This window comes from Dermacentor albipictus, chromosome 2 (genome assembly GCF_038994185.2).
Source record: "Dermacentor albipictus isolate Rhodes 1998 colony chromosome 2, USDA_Dalb.pri_finalv2, whole genome shotgun sequence".
Lineage (NCBI taxonomy): Eukaryota > Metazoa > Arthropoda > Arachnida > Ixodida > Ixodidae > Dermacentor > Dermacentor albipictus.
In genome coordinates, this window is record NC_091822.1 from 98,775,788 (window position 1) to 98,792,447 (window position 16,660).

Genomic DNA, 16,660 nt, shown 5'->3' on the forward strand with positions numbered 1-16,660 from the left:
TGCACCACTTCTGTTTGTCTACTTAGTGCACAAAACACAAGGGGAGAGTTGTTTGGTTTAGGTGTTGTCCGCCATAATTCTTCACCTCAGAGAGGGTTGAGCGTTGTCATTGGCTCACATGGCACATCGCATCATGGCAGAAGCCTTAAACTTGAATTTGATGATCGAGCTCTGCTTGCCAAAACCGCAATCGGATTAAAGGCCCGTTCACACTACATGAAATATCTGGCGAGCGAAGCAGATTCGGCTGCTTTTGACGTCGAGAAGGGCGGAAAGCGGCGCGCTGAAGGCAATCGGTCCAGCACCCATTTTTTCCGCTTTCGCCGCCGCCGGAAGTGGCGTTTTTGACGTCACAACACGTCTAATCTCACCATGACAGCCAGCATGTTTGAGCGACCGGCCTTCTCCGCGGAAATGCTCATCGATACAATTAGGCAGCACCCCATACTGTACGACAAAAGGCACTTGAATTTCGAGAACATTGCCTACAAGGAGCAGCTATGGGACGTGATCCGGAAAGAAATGGGAGTGAGTGGTAAGTACAACTGCTATTCACGCTTACTCGCGCCGATGCCGGAGCAACAAGACTTTCCCATTGCCAGTACCTTGCTTATATGCATATCCTCCGTCAAACGTCAGCGAACTTTTTTCCTGCGCCGCTGCTTGCTCCTATGCCGTGCATGCTCAGCTCGTGCGCCGTTCGAATGCCTGCGCAGGCATGCACGCGCGACACTGCTGGCACCGCGAGAGTAGAGCAGTGTTACAATAGAAACTTTTCTTTGCTACAACGGTGAGCGTAAAGTTTTCTAACGATTCATGCAGTGGCAAGAGATCGTTGGCCTTTCCCAACCTATCCCGCTCCTGCAAGGACGGGCGGACCCACCACCGTCGTCGTCGCCGCCGCGATCTTGGTTGCTCAGCCCGTCGCAGCTCTTGAAGCATAGCCATCATTGAATTGCAGTGCAGAATCGTGACAATTTATTCTTCCGACATTTCCTCGTCTTCTGAAAAGCTCGCCATCGTGCTGTGCTCGATATCTCGCAGCTGGAAGCCCAGCAACGACGCAATAGAAGCAGACGCAACAAAAGCCCGCGAAGGGGAGGCACTCACGTGAACTCTCGTCTCGTTCGCGAAGTCGCGAAACCGAAAAAGAAACCTCCGCGAGATCTCGCTGTCGTCGCGGAAAAGCGAGAAGCCTTGACTGTGAGAGCGTTTGTGAGTTGACCTTGCTTATTGATCGTGGTGGCAGCGAAAGCCTTCCTGGTCGGGTACTGTGCCGCGTCTACGAAACAGGCTAAGATATTCTTATCGCATATTTCGCGCAGCGTGAACGATCCGCGTGCCAGCCTTCTGGGTTGATGGTGCGCGGGGTTCATGTTCTGTGGGAGTGGGCGAACCGTGTAGGAGTTGCGTGTGTCCGTCGGAACGCTTTGATATAGTTTCACCATCACTGTGGTGTCATTATTGTGGTGTTCAGGTTCTGAAGCGCCCTGCGTATCTCTTCGGTTGAGAATTCCCGATCTAGCTCTGGGTTGGCCTTGCTGCGATATGCTTCGGCGGTTGCGCCTCTAGTATTTTCGGCCAGCGGGAGGTACTTGTCGGCGAGACGGTCAATGAGCTCATTTTCCTTGGTAATTTTGAGTTCCTCATGCATGATCCTGTTCAGCGTACGACCCTGGTCCGCTTTGGTTCTGGTTCTGTCTAAAAGATGTTTGAGCAGTTGCCACGTCGTCCCGCTGTTTATGCGGCCGTCCGCGGCGTCGCACACCTCGTTCCATTGCAGGTTAGATAGTTGCGCGCAATATTCTGCAATCAGCCGGTTGAGGGAAGAAATTATTTTCCTCAGCCGTCGATTGTGTCTTTGTTCCTTCCATCTCCTGGTGAGCGATTGTTTGGCTTCGAGCATGTGAGCCAGTCGGCTGTCCATGCTTTGAACGATAGTTCTGTCTCTATTTTCTTCGTGGCCGCCTTAATGTCGGCCTTTAGTTGCGACGTCCATTGTTCAATTGATTCATTGCCTGTTCGGCATTCGTGTCTGAACTCGCGGAACTTGTCCCAGTCGACGTACGTCATTTTTCTGGGTTCTCTGGATGGGGTGTCAATCGCTGTCTCAACAATGTGATGATCGCTGCCCAGATCCTCGAAGAGGTTGTTCCACTGATAGTTTGAAGCGTTGTGGACGAAAGTGAGATCTGTCGTTGTGTCGCTGTTGACCGAGTTACCCGTTCTTGTGGGGTATTCGGCGTTCGTGATGAGCGATCTTTACAAGTCTAGATTGAATATGAGCCACGTGCAATTTTACAAGGAAGACGCAAGATGCCTTGTGAAATGAGGACATGTTTTTTTTTACTGCTTTTTGTGCATTCATCCAATGTTCACCAGGCAGGCAGCGGTAGTGCCCGTACGAAGCTGCATCGGAAGAGGTCAGCTCCAAATAGTAAATTACAAGCATGTGTCATTTTGGTATTAACGCGTTATAGGAATAATGCGTGTAGAGGTGAAACGTACGATATATGTGAATTGGCGGCATTACAATCAAAAGCAATTCGCTTTTACAGAAATAGCGTAGAAACTACCCGACTCATCTCAAACAATACCGTACATACCGTACATGCCACGAAAACATCCGATTTCCAAGCAATATGCCATTTTTAGGCCTTACTTCTTGCACTTTAAGAGCACAGATACACGGGTGACTGGACGTATGCAAAAGAACTGGGCTTCTGCCGACGCGGTAGTATAGGCTACGTATACACAGAGGTGGCCATAACATAGGCTCGCAAAAAAATCTTTCTAGACTCTTGTAGAATGCCTTCTACTGGCACTCAAGTCAAATGCTTGCGTTAAAAGCCTGTTTTCAGTCATTCAGAAGACAGAATTTTCAAGTTCTTGGTTTTTAGTTCTTTAACGAAATAAATAATTAAATTAACGAAATTAATTACAATAATGCTCGGGGTCAAGGAAAACCTCAGGAATGTGTCCCATTAAGGTTCTGTACACGTGCAACTGCGTCACACGACCAAACTGCTTTTCGCTAGGTGCGTCACAACAGCAGGCGTGGCGCCTGCTCTAATTTGTAAAGTTACGCATGCCTGCATTCGTTCCTCTGCTATCACCTCCTAGCTTTATTTTTTTCATCAGTACTCTCAAATTACCAAGCTTAGCTTGACCGCTGACTATTTAGCGCTGCCATCTGCTTTGAGCCCCAGCGCTTCTGGAAGGCGGACGTTGCCTGCAGTTTTAGCTAAGTGGATGAATCCCTTGATATTCCCTTAGAATGGGCTGACCCGTATGTGGAATTTGTTTACACCAGGCACATCCCTCCCACTGTAGAGAATATTGACTCCCGTATGTTTTCATGTTCTCGGGCAGCCAACATCGACCTCAAAAAGCGATTTACTGCGCTTTGTGTTGAAAAAGCTAGAAGCTGGGGCGACCATCGGGTGGATGAAAATCGAACCACTTCCACAGAAAAAGTGCAGTAGGTGGAGCGTCAAAAGAGATGGCTAATCTTCGTAATAACTGAACTTTAAAGCGTTGCTACTAAGTAAAATTAACTTTGCTAACCTGGTTTTACGCTTTAATTAATGCTGTCGTGACGAACGGGGCATAGCAAGGGCGAATTTGAATCTTACTTCTTTTAATCGTTCGTCTAGGATGCCGCGCCCCATAACGTCGCAATGAAGTTAAATACACTCATGTAGGCCATTTAAATTTGAATCGAAACGGGAGACCTCGGCCTCGCCACGTCCTTACGTTACCTGCGCATAGCTATGTGAAAATTTCCTTACTAAATACAAAAGGTGGCCTGCAAACATAACCAGGTGCGCAAAATTAAGCCATATTGCATGGTTATCCTGCTGTGACTGATCGATTGGAAGGTCGCGCCCTCACCAAATCGCTCAACAAGCAGAACGGAGTCTAGACAGAACACACATGCGTTCCGCGCTTGCGTATCATGCGCTGTTCCCCTCTGCCTTTAATTGGCAAGGCGAGAATAGGGAGAGGGTGGGGGTGAGTACGTTGTCCACGGGCGTAGTGGGTTGTATGCTTCGCCGACGTCATTCAAAGTTTATTTGACATCACACGCACGCAATATATACACGACATGATATAAGAAATGTATCATTGAAGAATGGTTGGCCTGTGCGCCCAAGAAAGAAAATAAATACATTTGCGATCACATAGATGATGAATACAAATCATTACATATTTATTTCCTTGAACAAAACCATTACCTCGTTTCTGATTATACAAAGCAAGACACTACAATACGTTGTAGAATAGGCGAATGCCGAAACAAATAAACAATATGTATCCAGCAGATGTAATCAAAACACACGTTGGAAAAAAAAATGAGTACATGGGACAAACCGCGCCATAAAAGAAAAATTCCGTTTCACAATTCGAGGACACATTGACCTCCGAAGCAATGGCAATGCGTATATGATTCCAACATCGTAGTAGATTGTTTCTAGCCTGTCGGCGTCGTGAACCGCTTCGATAGTGCATGCAACTAGTCAGCTTGCACTTCCTATTTCTATCAGGGGACATTTCGGAGAGACATATGGAAAAAGGGGAAAGGCCTAACCAGGCCCACACCTGGCCTGTGCACTCTATGCAGGGTGGACTGTGGTGGGAAAAGTAGGAGCCAAGAAATGTACAACAGCAGGAACTGCGTGCGCGACTAGCACGGAATATGTCGTACTCGAAGTATTTTCGTAGCGCTGAAAAGATGGGACACGAAGACTATGAAGACAAAAACCTGACACCAGGAGAGAGGAAAAACACGTTTGTATCTTTGCAGTGATGAAAGAACCCTTAGGAACAGAAAGACTGAGCGAGTACGTTTCCGTGTATCTTCGGTACGTCGAATAGGTTTGGCGACGGCATCTTCAAAGGAGAACTTTTCTTTGCATCTTCCCCTCGCTTTGCTGGTGTGGCTGTTCTGCCAAGTAGACAACTTGGACCACTCGTAGTGTGTCACGTGGTATGTGGACGCACGGAAAGCTAGCTGCTGGTTGCTGTCTTTCGGAGTAAACACGGGTCACTGGGTTTGCGTACGGTTGACAGCTTGGGGCGTTATCACTGGGTACGTGTCCAATTGTACGGCTTGAGAAAATGGGCATGTATTACTGGAAATGTGCCAATTCTTAGCCAATTGCGTAGAATGGGTGCGTACCACTGTGACACAACACGCATAGAAGCTTCAGAAGCGCGTCGAACTTCTTTGTCGGTACACCACTGTTCAACACTTATTCCTGAAATTAAACGAAAAAGAGAAAGTAACGAGTGTTGTCGAACACTCACATGCAGATGATGTAACCTCCATTTTTTTAATTAAGAGAAACTGTAAAACACAAACAAATATGAATCTACTAAACCGAGACAGGGTAACAACCAAGTGGGAGAACAATATAGTAACAATTTAGTCAGTGGAAATCACAAATGAGCTTTTCTATAGAACCGCATACATTCCTGCCCGATAGTCGAACCTTCCAAACGGTGACGTTGCATGAATATTTATGGACAGTCCAAAGTGGCGCAGAGTAATTTCCAATGGACTCCCTCTCAAGGACGAGAAGCGCCGACAAACCAGCAAAAGATAGTGGTTTCGAATTGGTTACAAAGAGACATGAGGAAAAAAGTGCCTAACATCGACATCTGTGCATCTCACATTTTATTAATGTACTGTGCACAGGAGTATATATATCCTGTGGAAAAAAAGTAGAAGATTGCACACAATTGTATATTCTTATTTGCATTTCTTCATTTTTTTCTTACATTCTCTAAATTAATCTTCCGATTCCTCACAATGGGTATGTGCCATTCGTACAGAGGATCATCATCTAACGCACTCGCGGTTCAATATTCTCGGTACTTCGTGAGTCCGTGTCTCTTAAATGACGCGTCTCGCTGTCTTAAGTTTGGCCTCACGGTGAACCGTTCTGACATCCATCGGCCGGTTGCAGCTGTTTGCGCCTCCAATAAACATACGCACAGAATACAGCTATAGTTTTCTACTAAAATTACTAGTGGGACCTCTCGCTCGGCATTCAGTCAGTCAGCAATATAAATGACGTTTAATGCATATATACTTGTCCAATATTCGGGCTTGCGACTTCAGAAGCTCTTGTGGCTTTGTTTGATATGCTTTATCTGCCGTGTTATATAGTGACACAAATGTTGAAGCAACCCATTGTTTTTTCGAAACGCATATAGCGCCTGCATAATCACCAGTGATTATGGCATTTCAAAGGGAACATTTTTTGGAAAATTATCACTTTGCGAACTCACGACGCCGTTCGAAGCCACATAAGGTCGATAGGGAAACGCACGCCGATGAATCTCGTGCTATCTGAGCCTCCTTGCTTGCAGCTCTAGTCCACACTAGCGCTAGATTTCCTTCTAGTGTTGCTTCGGAGCGCAGCTGTTAGGCGCCCTTTCCTGCGGCGAGCGTCGGTGTTCTCGCTCTTAACGCAGGGAACGAACGCAGCGAAGAGTGAAAGCGAACGCGGAGCGCAGCGGCAGATGAAAGACGCGGATGGCGAGGAGAGCGCGAGCCGGAGGCGAAAGCGTGAGAAGAAAAGCGTAGTGCTGCGCAAGGCGGATTTTGCGGAGGCGATGGTTACGAGGTGGCGCCAGAGTAGCGCACTTCGTCCGTATGGAAACAAAGCGCTGCTGGAGCGGAGGTGTGCCCAGGCCCCGTACACTCTCAAGTTCAACTAATGGCCACAGAGGGCGAAAAAATCGACCGCGCGCCGCTGCTAACAAAGCCGACCTAGTAGCATCACCTCGGGATGCGTTCGTTAGTTCCAACATTTCCCGGTAGAGGCGTCGTAATAAGCGCAATTTTATCTTACAAACTTTCTCTTAAAATTACCGAAGCATTTTCTTTTACATAAAAACAGGGCAAAATTATCATTGCTAATTAGATATTGTACTCTTTGTTAGTAAGTTTATTGTTTCTTCGCCATTATGAACGCAAATAGCGTTCAGCATCATCGATCTTTCACGTGACCTCTGGCCTGGATTTAAAATTTTTACCGGTATTTCCGAGTGCACGGCGGCACGGATTCATTCGTTCGTACACTCAAGACTGGTTGCTTCTTTGTTTCTAAAACTAGTTTCTTGCGCTTCTATGTAACTTGGGGTGAAGTTACGTGTTTGCAAGCGGACATGTAAGCCCGGCAGTTGGGTTTCGGTCGTGAGCCATTCGGAACAGGTCTGCATCGAAACGGGAGCTGGATTTTGCTGCGGCTGACAACGGCAATAACGGTGAGTCGTTTAACACCGCTGCTTCAATCGTTATATAATATCCGTCTCATTACCTTCCAGGCGGGCACAAGTTAACGAACTAGATCCTGCATTACATATGGGCAGTGAGGATCTCAGTTGCTGTTTCCTAAATAAACCTTTACTTGCGAGGCTGTCGTTTGGTTTACACACACAACCAGGAAAGAAAGAGCGATATCGGAACGCGCGTCTCATTTTTCATGTTATTGTAGCCGTGGTTGTAGGTGACTGAGTAGCCTTATCAATATACATATTAAACTTTTTTTTCGAGTCGGCCGGCAACGTCTTTCGTCCACAAAACCGAATAATCCTTTGGTAAAATGAAGTGAAAGTACAGAATTTAATGTATTAAACAGTTGCAAGCATGATAATTCACCCATATTTCGTACTTGTTGGTTCCAAATGTTCTTGCTGTTCAGATTGGTTTACCGTAGGGCATTTATTTTTGCAGTAGTGAAGCGGTGCATCACGTTCGTGGAGAAAAATAATGCATCAGTTCTAATAGCTTCATGACTTTCATGCATTTGCTTGAGTAACTAGCAGTGTGATCACTTCTAGAGCATAAATGAACCCACAAATGTTCTCATTTGTGATCTTAATAGTACTTGCGCTGTTGACATGCATTGTAGTTAGGCAGACATCAATTTTATGGACAATAGCAATATTTATTTAACATGCTGCTTAAGCACCCTAGAATAGACAGTGTACATTTGCATGTGTTCTGTAGTCGCAAATCATTACAACATATGTCACACCTTTTTGTATTTCATATTGCAAAACTTTGCTTTTTCAATTTCTGATTCAGTCAAAATTTCTGTTCCAGACATGCAGTAATGAGGACGGCACCAGTATAAAGCAACACACTCCACGCACTAAACAGAAGCTGCTGCCTGCTACGACAAGGTCATTGTGTGGACATTGGCTACTACTACAAGGTAAACAACATATGGTTCAGAAATAAATATGTTTGATCTATGCTGTATTGGCTTGCTGTTTGCAGCAGATATGAATGTTTGTTCATATATATGGTTCAGTATAATTGGTTCGAACATATAAAACCCACATAAATTTGGCTATTCTGTGCTGTATCTCACGTGTCACCGTTTTGCCCCAACAGAGTCTATGCCAAGCACATCTTGGTCATCACAGGAGCTCCTATCTGCACCAACAGGAAGGGGCTGGAGCCGAATTTGCAAGGCTTTTACACCAAGAACAAAGAAGCACATGCACAAGAATATGGATGAGATATCAAGTCTGCAAAGGACTGTGTTAAGACTGCAAAGAGCTTCAGCCACCATTCCACCAGCACGGACATTTGGCTGAGTCATCCAAGTAACTCAAAAAGGACTTTCTAGAAATTCTTCGTCTTCAGATGCACCTGCAACATCTGACCAAGCACGGACAACGCTGGCCAAAAGATTGAGTTTCATCAGTTCGTCCTTAATCAGCTTCCAAGCCATGTTAATTCCGTTTGTGCGAAGTGTAATTTTTCTTCTATAAATGCAAGCTTTCTCATTGCCCATTTTTGTTAGAGGTTATTCATCCTCATCCAAATATAAAGGTCAACCTTTATATTTGGATATTTCGCTGATACTTAATACCAGTCACTGTCTAGCAGCCTAACATATCTGTAGCAGTATCTTCTAGTGTATGTTGTCATGCGCAATTACTCTCCTGAAATAGCTGATGCAGCATCGGCATGCGTCTTGCATTATCCTATGCACATGTGCTATGCACCATTTTACTTTTCTTGGTGTTTTTAGCCTTCAATGCTTGCAGAGCAGAGTGGCTTCTCTCTTGAATGCAAGCTTTCTCATTTTCCATATTCCTAGTCTCGTTGATGATTGCTCCTCTTCCTTGATAGCCTGGGTCTTTGTGCAAGCTACAGTGAAGTGATTGATTGCAGAATCTGGTTTTGCTGCCACACTTGGTTGTGGTAACTGTGTTACAGATGTGGGGGCCTGGTCAGTTGCATTGGTAAGCAGTCCCTCGAGGTAAGCATTTGCTCCTGCAGTCCGCAAAGCGACATAGACTCCCAGTATACACACACCGTAACTGGTGCGCCCCGTTCGTTCTGGCCTGCTGCAGCCATGGGCAAATTGTGCTTGTGGCCTACCTCGGCCATGATTTGCTCAAAACGGAGACCAGCATATGTGCTTACATGGTTCGAAGTGTATGAAGTTGATAGCCGTATGGGTGGAAAGGCCCGCAAGAATGGCTGCCGAAGGTGATGCCCACAAAAGCGACTTGTCCACATTGCGACAAAGTGGGACACAAAGTGTGAGCCACACATAGCGGCCCCCGAAAGAAAATAAATGTGCAGGTTGGAAAGGAGTTAACGCTAAAATGCCGGGTAGTCCATGTCGCTGTGTTGGTTGCGGCAGCAGATGCCTGCGTCACCTGATTGCTTCGCAATAGAAGTTGCTCATCTTCAACGGCAACTGTTGGTTCAAACAGGTGCAAGGCTCTGTCCAATCTGTTTGTACCGCAGGTTGTCGCTCGTTACCAGACCACCACATGTGACAAAGGCAAGCATTATGCCTGTAAGATGGTTCGTAGCCAATGTATAATGTATTGTCTGAACCTCATGCGGTGACTGATTGCTGTTTAATTTTGCTGTTATGTCACTTGATTATGGTCGCAGTGTTATGTTTTTCGAATATTGCGGCCTGGTCGGTTGAACTGGGAAGCAGCCTCTCGAAGTAAGAATTTGATCCTGCAGTCTGCACAGCGACATAGACTCCCAATTTACGCACACCGTGATTCGTGCTCCCCGTTCACCCTTTCCTGCTGCAGCCATGGGCAAATTGTGCCTCTGGCCTTTCTCGGCCGCGATTAGGCATGAACGGAGACCAGCATAAGTGCTTACATGGTCGGACGTGTATGAAGTTGGGTGGAAAGGCCCGCAAAAGTGGCTGATGAAGGTGATGCCCACGAAAGCGACTTGTCCATATTGAGACAATGTGGGACACCAAGTGTGAGCCACACATTAGCGGCCTCCAAAAGAAAGAAACATGCAGGCTGGAAAGGTGTCAATGCTAAAATGATGGGTAGTCCATGTCGCTGTGTAGGCTGCGGCAGCAGATGCCTGCGTCACCCGACTGCTTTGCACTGCAAGTTGCTCATCTTTAACAGCGACTGTCGCCGCAAACAGGTGGGACACTCTGTCCAATCTGTTTCTGCTGCTGGTTGTTACTCGTTAGTAGACCACCACGTGCGACGAAGTCGGGCACTACGCCTGTAGGTAGGCAGCTCAATGTACCCTAAGAGACCCGTGTATGTGAATGCTCACTGTTGCCATATAGTTCGTCGCCAATGTATAACGTATTGTCTGAACCTCATGCGGTGACTGATTGCTGTTTAATTTTGCTCTTATGTCACTTGGTTATGGTCGCAGTGTTATGTTTTTAGAATATTGCGGCCTGGTCGGTTGCACTGGGAAGCAGTCTCTCGAAGTAAGCATTCGCTCCTGCAGCCTGCACAGCGACATAGACTCCCAATTTTCATGCACCGTGATTCGTGCTCCCCGTTCGCGCTTTCCTGCTGCAGCAATGGGCATATTGTGCCTCTGGCCTTTCTCGGCCGCGATTAAGCATGAACGGAGACCAGCATACGTGCTTACATAGTCCGATGCGTATGAAGTTGATAGCTACATGGGTGGAAAGGCCCGCAAAAGTAGCTGATGGAGGCGATGCCCACGAAAGCGACTTGTCCATAGCGAGACAATGTGAGACACCAAGTGTGAGCCACACATTAGCGGCCCCCGAAAGAAAAGAAACGTGCAGGTTGGAAAGGAGTGAACGGCTAAAATCTGGGGTAGCCCATGTCGCTGTGTAGGCTGCGGCAGCAGATGCCTGCGTCTCCCGATTGCTTCGCAATGCAATTTGGGCATTTTTAACGGCGACTGTCGCTGCAAATAAGTGGCACACTCTGTCCAATATGTTTCCGCTGCTGGTTCTTGCTCGTTAACCTGACCACCACGTGCGACGACGACGGTGAGCCGTTTACGAGCTCGCGTCAATGATTCCAGCGTATCTCGACATGTAAATTTTATTTCTGCTATTGCACGAGAATGTACACTGCTTGTCTTCTGCCAATAAAGTCGCGCGTTCTGTTCACTCACTTGTGGCTTGTTTGTATGGGCGTTAGTAGAGGCTCTTGGCAATTAGAACGCAGCAGCTAAGCGGCAGCGAAGGCATTGAGGCATGCCTGCAGGGCAAGCACGGCACGTACCAGCGTACGCGACCAATGACGCGACCGGCAAAAAACGGCCATATTGAATTTTGCGCTAAAAAAAAAAGTTTGCACTTCCGCTTCCGGATTGAGCAACGTCATCTGGCGTCCCCGAAAGTTAGTTCCATGCGCTGCCGCTGCTTATTTTCGAACCACTGCCAAAGGTACAGTTTCCCTTCTCTAAAGTTGTTCTTTATTCTATGGTGTGCCTTCGGCGGTTGCTGTGAATCGCGCCCACGCTAAAGGCTAAACAAACCCCATGAGCGCAATCTTGTGCGCGAGAGCGACGAGCGACGGCTTCAAGCGACGGATCGGGCCGTCAGTTGAACAGATCACTCGGTCTTGTCGCGAGATCGCTCGATTCTGCAAATCTAGAATTCGTCGCTCGCCACCCGGAAGTCCTATGAGCGACTAGCCACTAGTAGGCGGCCGGAACGGGATGTATATTAGTGACGTACTACTGGTTTGCGCACGCACGCGCTTCTCAGCATACAAACGGAACGAGCAGAACGAGTGAACTGCCGAATTTTGATATGTAAACGAAAACAAAAACCTACTGCAAGACCTTAAGAAATGCTTTGCGTTGCTTTGTACTGCCAAACAAATCAACTTAGATTATTATAGCAAGTGCAACGCCAGGTTTGGCGCTAACTCAGTCCCCTAATACCAGCAACACTGGAGAGCCGTCGCGCGAAGCGGTGAGTCGCTTGGAGTTAGGCTTCTGGACGACGAGCGAACGCGACAGCCATCTCCATCGCGTCGCTTGTCGCTGTCGTTTGTTTGGGGTTTATATTTAAAACCCATTGATGAATCAAAAATAGCAGCACCCTCCTCCACGCGGCACTTTCCTCCTTTATTCTCCTCGCCCGCCAGTCGCGCGCGCTGCGCACGGCACGCTTTTTCTCCTGGGCTCCTGCGGACGGACCGCAGCATTCTATGGAGGTGCGTTTTTTTGGGCCAGTTGCGCGCCCCACTGGTGCTGAAAATTTTGAGATATGCTGATAACAGTATCGATAATGCTGAAGGCAACATTTATTAGGAGATTGGTTTTTTCTTAAAGGCGTATGAAGGGGGTATGCTGATGTAAAAGGAGGTTTGAGGTGAGTTCTATACTCCAGACATTTTTTCTGCCACATGATTAGGATTTACTTTGTGCGTCTGATCTAGCATTGCTTGTGAGACATCCCTCTGCGTGTGGCTTATTAAGCGAAAGGCTTAGATCTCTTTCAAAGTCGTCTTGTGAGGTGTAGAAAATACCACGTGACCGAAGGAAGGCCGGAAGAGAAACCAAAGAATGTCGAACCGTATATATGAGATGATTACTTATTAGCAAAGTTAATAATGGTCCATTAGTGACTCAATTAAGATGGAGTAACGTGTATTAAGGAGGATTAATGTGTAATAAGGTGGATTAAGGACGATGGACGTGGATTAATGTGCATGCATAAGAAGGGTCAAGGTAGATAAAGGAGGATGAAGGTGGATTAAGGTGGAATACGTCGCAGTGCGCAGCATTATTGCCTGCAGAATATTATCTGCATTACTACATGATGACCACAATCATGATTGATTGCTCAACATGTCTAATCAAAGCGCATTGATGCATTGACTTCGGCTCATGTTAAATCAATGGCAAAAGTTTCCCGACAGAAGAAAACCGCAGAAAGTTGTTTTAAATCATTCGCTATTAAAGCGAAGATTCATTCCCTCCACCCAGATCTCGCTATCATCAGCAAGCGTGCGCGATCATGTGAATACCCCGTGCACATTGCTTGTAACCGTGAGAAAAGCAAATAACAAGTAAAATAATAATCGTCAGTCACTCATGCGTGCGTGGAAGTGCAGCTCAAAGCAAATTCCAAAAACCCAAGGTGTCCTTCGCTATCGCCTAAGCGACGCCGATGCGAAAGCCTAGTAAGGCGTACTGTAATTCACCTTGATTTACCTCCATCAACTCTAATTCAGTTAAATTTACCCTAATCCATCTTAATCCACTTTATTCCACTTTAATCCTCCTTCATCAATCAGAATTCACCTTAATTCACACTAATCTACCTTAATCTCCCTTCACCGCGTTAATCCTCCCTAATCCTCCTTAATACACCTTTTTCCTTGTTCACGCAACCTTAAAGCTCCCCTATACACCGTAATCATCATTAATTCTGTTAATTAACCCTAATTGCCCCTAATCCACCATAATCCACCTTAATCCACCCTAATACTTCTTTCTCCGCGGCCCTCACTTCTTAAGGGGCGTGGAGAAACCGAGGAGGTTGCGCGGCGGCGGCAGAGTTTATAGAGTGGCGGTACTTTCAAATTATCAAGGGACTTAAGCCCATGCGCCACTCACGGACTGCCTCGCGCGATCTCCCAATAAGCGAGGCAGTTGGGCCATACTTCACTCGATCGGTTTATAACGCGCCACACCAGATTCTCCGCGCCGGCCAATACATCGCGAAATGAAGACACATCTTTAGCTGCACTGAAATTTCGCCTAAGAGAGTACCGTAATCATCTATGAACATGTCATCCGATGAATACCTAAAATGTGGGCAAATCAATAAAAGAATCAAATAAGCACTTTATACGACCTAACGCAAAGATGAAATCGTAATGGATCGGTGGCGGATGCTGGTAGCGACTGCCTGGCCGTTATCGTTTCTTTTTTTTTCAAGCAGAAATTAGACAAAAGGTTTATGCAAGGTGTACAAGTGCATCGCGCCACATATGCATTTTCTAAAGAAAGATTAAGATGTAGAAGATATTTTAAAACAATTAGTGTAGGTACCTAGAGAAACTGTTTAGGTTATAAGAAATGCCATCTTGTAGACCTCTCGTAATGGCTGGCTCCAAGGACGCTAGGGCTATCTAAATGTTGTCTCGCCGCGTATACAACTACGCTCAAATTTCGCGTTAATAAATACCTAAGTCGGAGATGAATGTTCTGTTGGCAACTCCGTTTGATGCCAGCGCCTTCGCTGGCTGTACGCGCAGGGTATCCCCGTGGCGCGGAGTCGGAAGTGCTTCGTCATCCATCCGCGTACTCGCTGCGGGCGCCACCCGTGACGGCGGGTAGAGATCGCTTGCGCTGTCGACGACTGTGGCCTCTTGGCGTCTTCATGCCGCTCTTCCTGCTGCCGCTGTTCTTCTTTGGGGCGAAAGTGCGTCGCCAAGCCACTGGTTGGAGAGCATTTGCCCCGCTCGGTTTCCCTTGCGCGCGTCGTGCTAGGCAGCGTCGTGTGTCAGCAGCGACGCTGTCGACAGCAGCGTCGTGTGTCAAAGGGGGACGTGGCTGGATACTGCCTCGGTTTCGAAAAATGTTGATTTTGAGGTAAATATTTCGCGTACGCGCAAATGAACCACTGGGCCATGTTAAGGAAAGAATAGAGATTCTAAATTACACAAAAACAAAAAATCTATTTTTTTCGAAAAATTTGCCTACCCTGTTCCCTTAAACAAGCAAATAATGATGATCAGTTTTACAAAACATTATACAGCAAATAGGAGAAAAAAATGTAGCATTCGCATTAAACGCAGGTGGTATAATGTGTGATTGCGTTCGCAGCCCCTTGCACACGACCACTGGCAGCCGTGGGCACAGCAGGCCGTCCAAGCTTTCTGTGGGAAGCATGTCGTCGTGCGGCGAGAGCAGCGGCTGCCACCGGGGCCGCCGACCCACCGCGCCGCGCCGCGCGATGGGCTCCCGAAGCCACTGGTTCGACGACACGCTCTACACGCGAAGCGGCGTCAGTGCCCGACAGTCCATGACCGGTCAGGGCGCCGTGCCTCCTCTGTTCAATATTCGTCATTCATTTTAAAGCAGCAGTGATATTACGTTTAGGATTTTCCACTTTTTCATTGCAAGTAGAAGCTATTTGCGCTAACAAGTCCCCACGTCATCGGGGGGACGTCCGTAACGTTGTTGTTCTGGGCCAATCAGAGAGGCCGTCCCAGCCGTGTGACCCAATCGGAGCGGTAGCGATGAGGAATTTTGGCAATGAGGCGGTTTTTGACGTGTATCCTGATTTGTACCCCACCTTTATAGCACGGACACGGAGATATCTCAGCATGCCTTCCCTCTCCCTTGCAGCGAGCCACATAGGGAGCCAGTTTGGAACCGCAACCAAGAAGAAGACCAGAAGGCGAGTACAGTGCATGCCCTGTGCAGGCGGCGCTGTTTTTTTTTCTTTCTAACTTATAATGTGACTGACACGTCGAACAGGTTGATTAGCAACCCTGCAGGCTAGAAAGTCAACTGCTAAATAAAGAGTCTATAATGAGAAAATTAGGTTGAGATGATTCACAATACAGCTAATATTGCACTACTGCAATATATAAAAATATTCCAGTCCTACCCTGAGAGTTGGAGGTGATAGGCAAGGCAGAAAAGACGCATACTTTTATGATTCGGGGTTCAATCCCATCGCTCATGATCCGTTGTCAAGATTGGAGTCGGGAATGAATTAGAGGGTAGCTGGCCCATGCCGTTGTCCAACTTATCCACGCTGAGGACGTTGATGAAGGGAAGGACTGCTTCTCATCGAGAACGAGGAATATGGGTTTATTTACAGTATTTATATCAGTCTAACATGACTGCTTAAGAGAGCGTGTCCTGAGCAGCCGCACAACAGCGGTTTTTAAACACTCGGTCCTCTCCCGATAGAAGGTGATGCGAACGTTCGTTTCGTCATCGCAAACTAGCCGCCTCCCCGCAGGACGGTCTACACACACAAATGCACACACGTGCGAAGGTCCGGAGCCGACGTCAGAGGGGCCCCGTAGAAATCGGAGCCGTTCCGGGTAGCGCGTTGTCTTGCGTCTTGGTAGGTGCGTGGGAAGCAGTGCAAAATGGCGTTCCCACGGCAACTCGCGCACCCGTAGCAGATCAGGACCGCGTTGGGGAGTGTGGGAAACAGTAGTCGGCCCGCCGATCTCATTCCGTCACAACGGCGATGAGGCTAGAGGTTTGTGAAGGTTTCAGCACAAAGCCTGCTTCTTCGAACGCATCCTAGCTGAAGCGACGGAGAGTGGGGGATGCCCGTGTTGTTCCCCGACACAAAGTCGATTTAGTCACGCTGTAGCTAGAAGTTGGCGGCGACGCTCCCGGAATGTTGCCGCCATAGTTCTAACT

At 47.3% G+C, this 16,660-nt stretch overlaps 1 long non-coding RNA gene across 1 annotated transcript; it reads left to right on the plus strand.

Moving 5' to 3' along the window:
- The first annotated feature begins 417 nt into the window (after positions 1–417).
- Positions 418–15,671, plus strand: LOC135915922 (uncharacterized). Its single transcript, XR_010568785.1, has 3 exons — positions 418–535; positions 15,095–15,300; positions 15,620–15,671. It is a non-coding gene; the product is annotated as an uncharacterized lncRNA (long non-coding RNA).
- Positions 15,672–16,660: the final 989 nt, after the last annotated feature.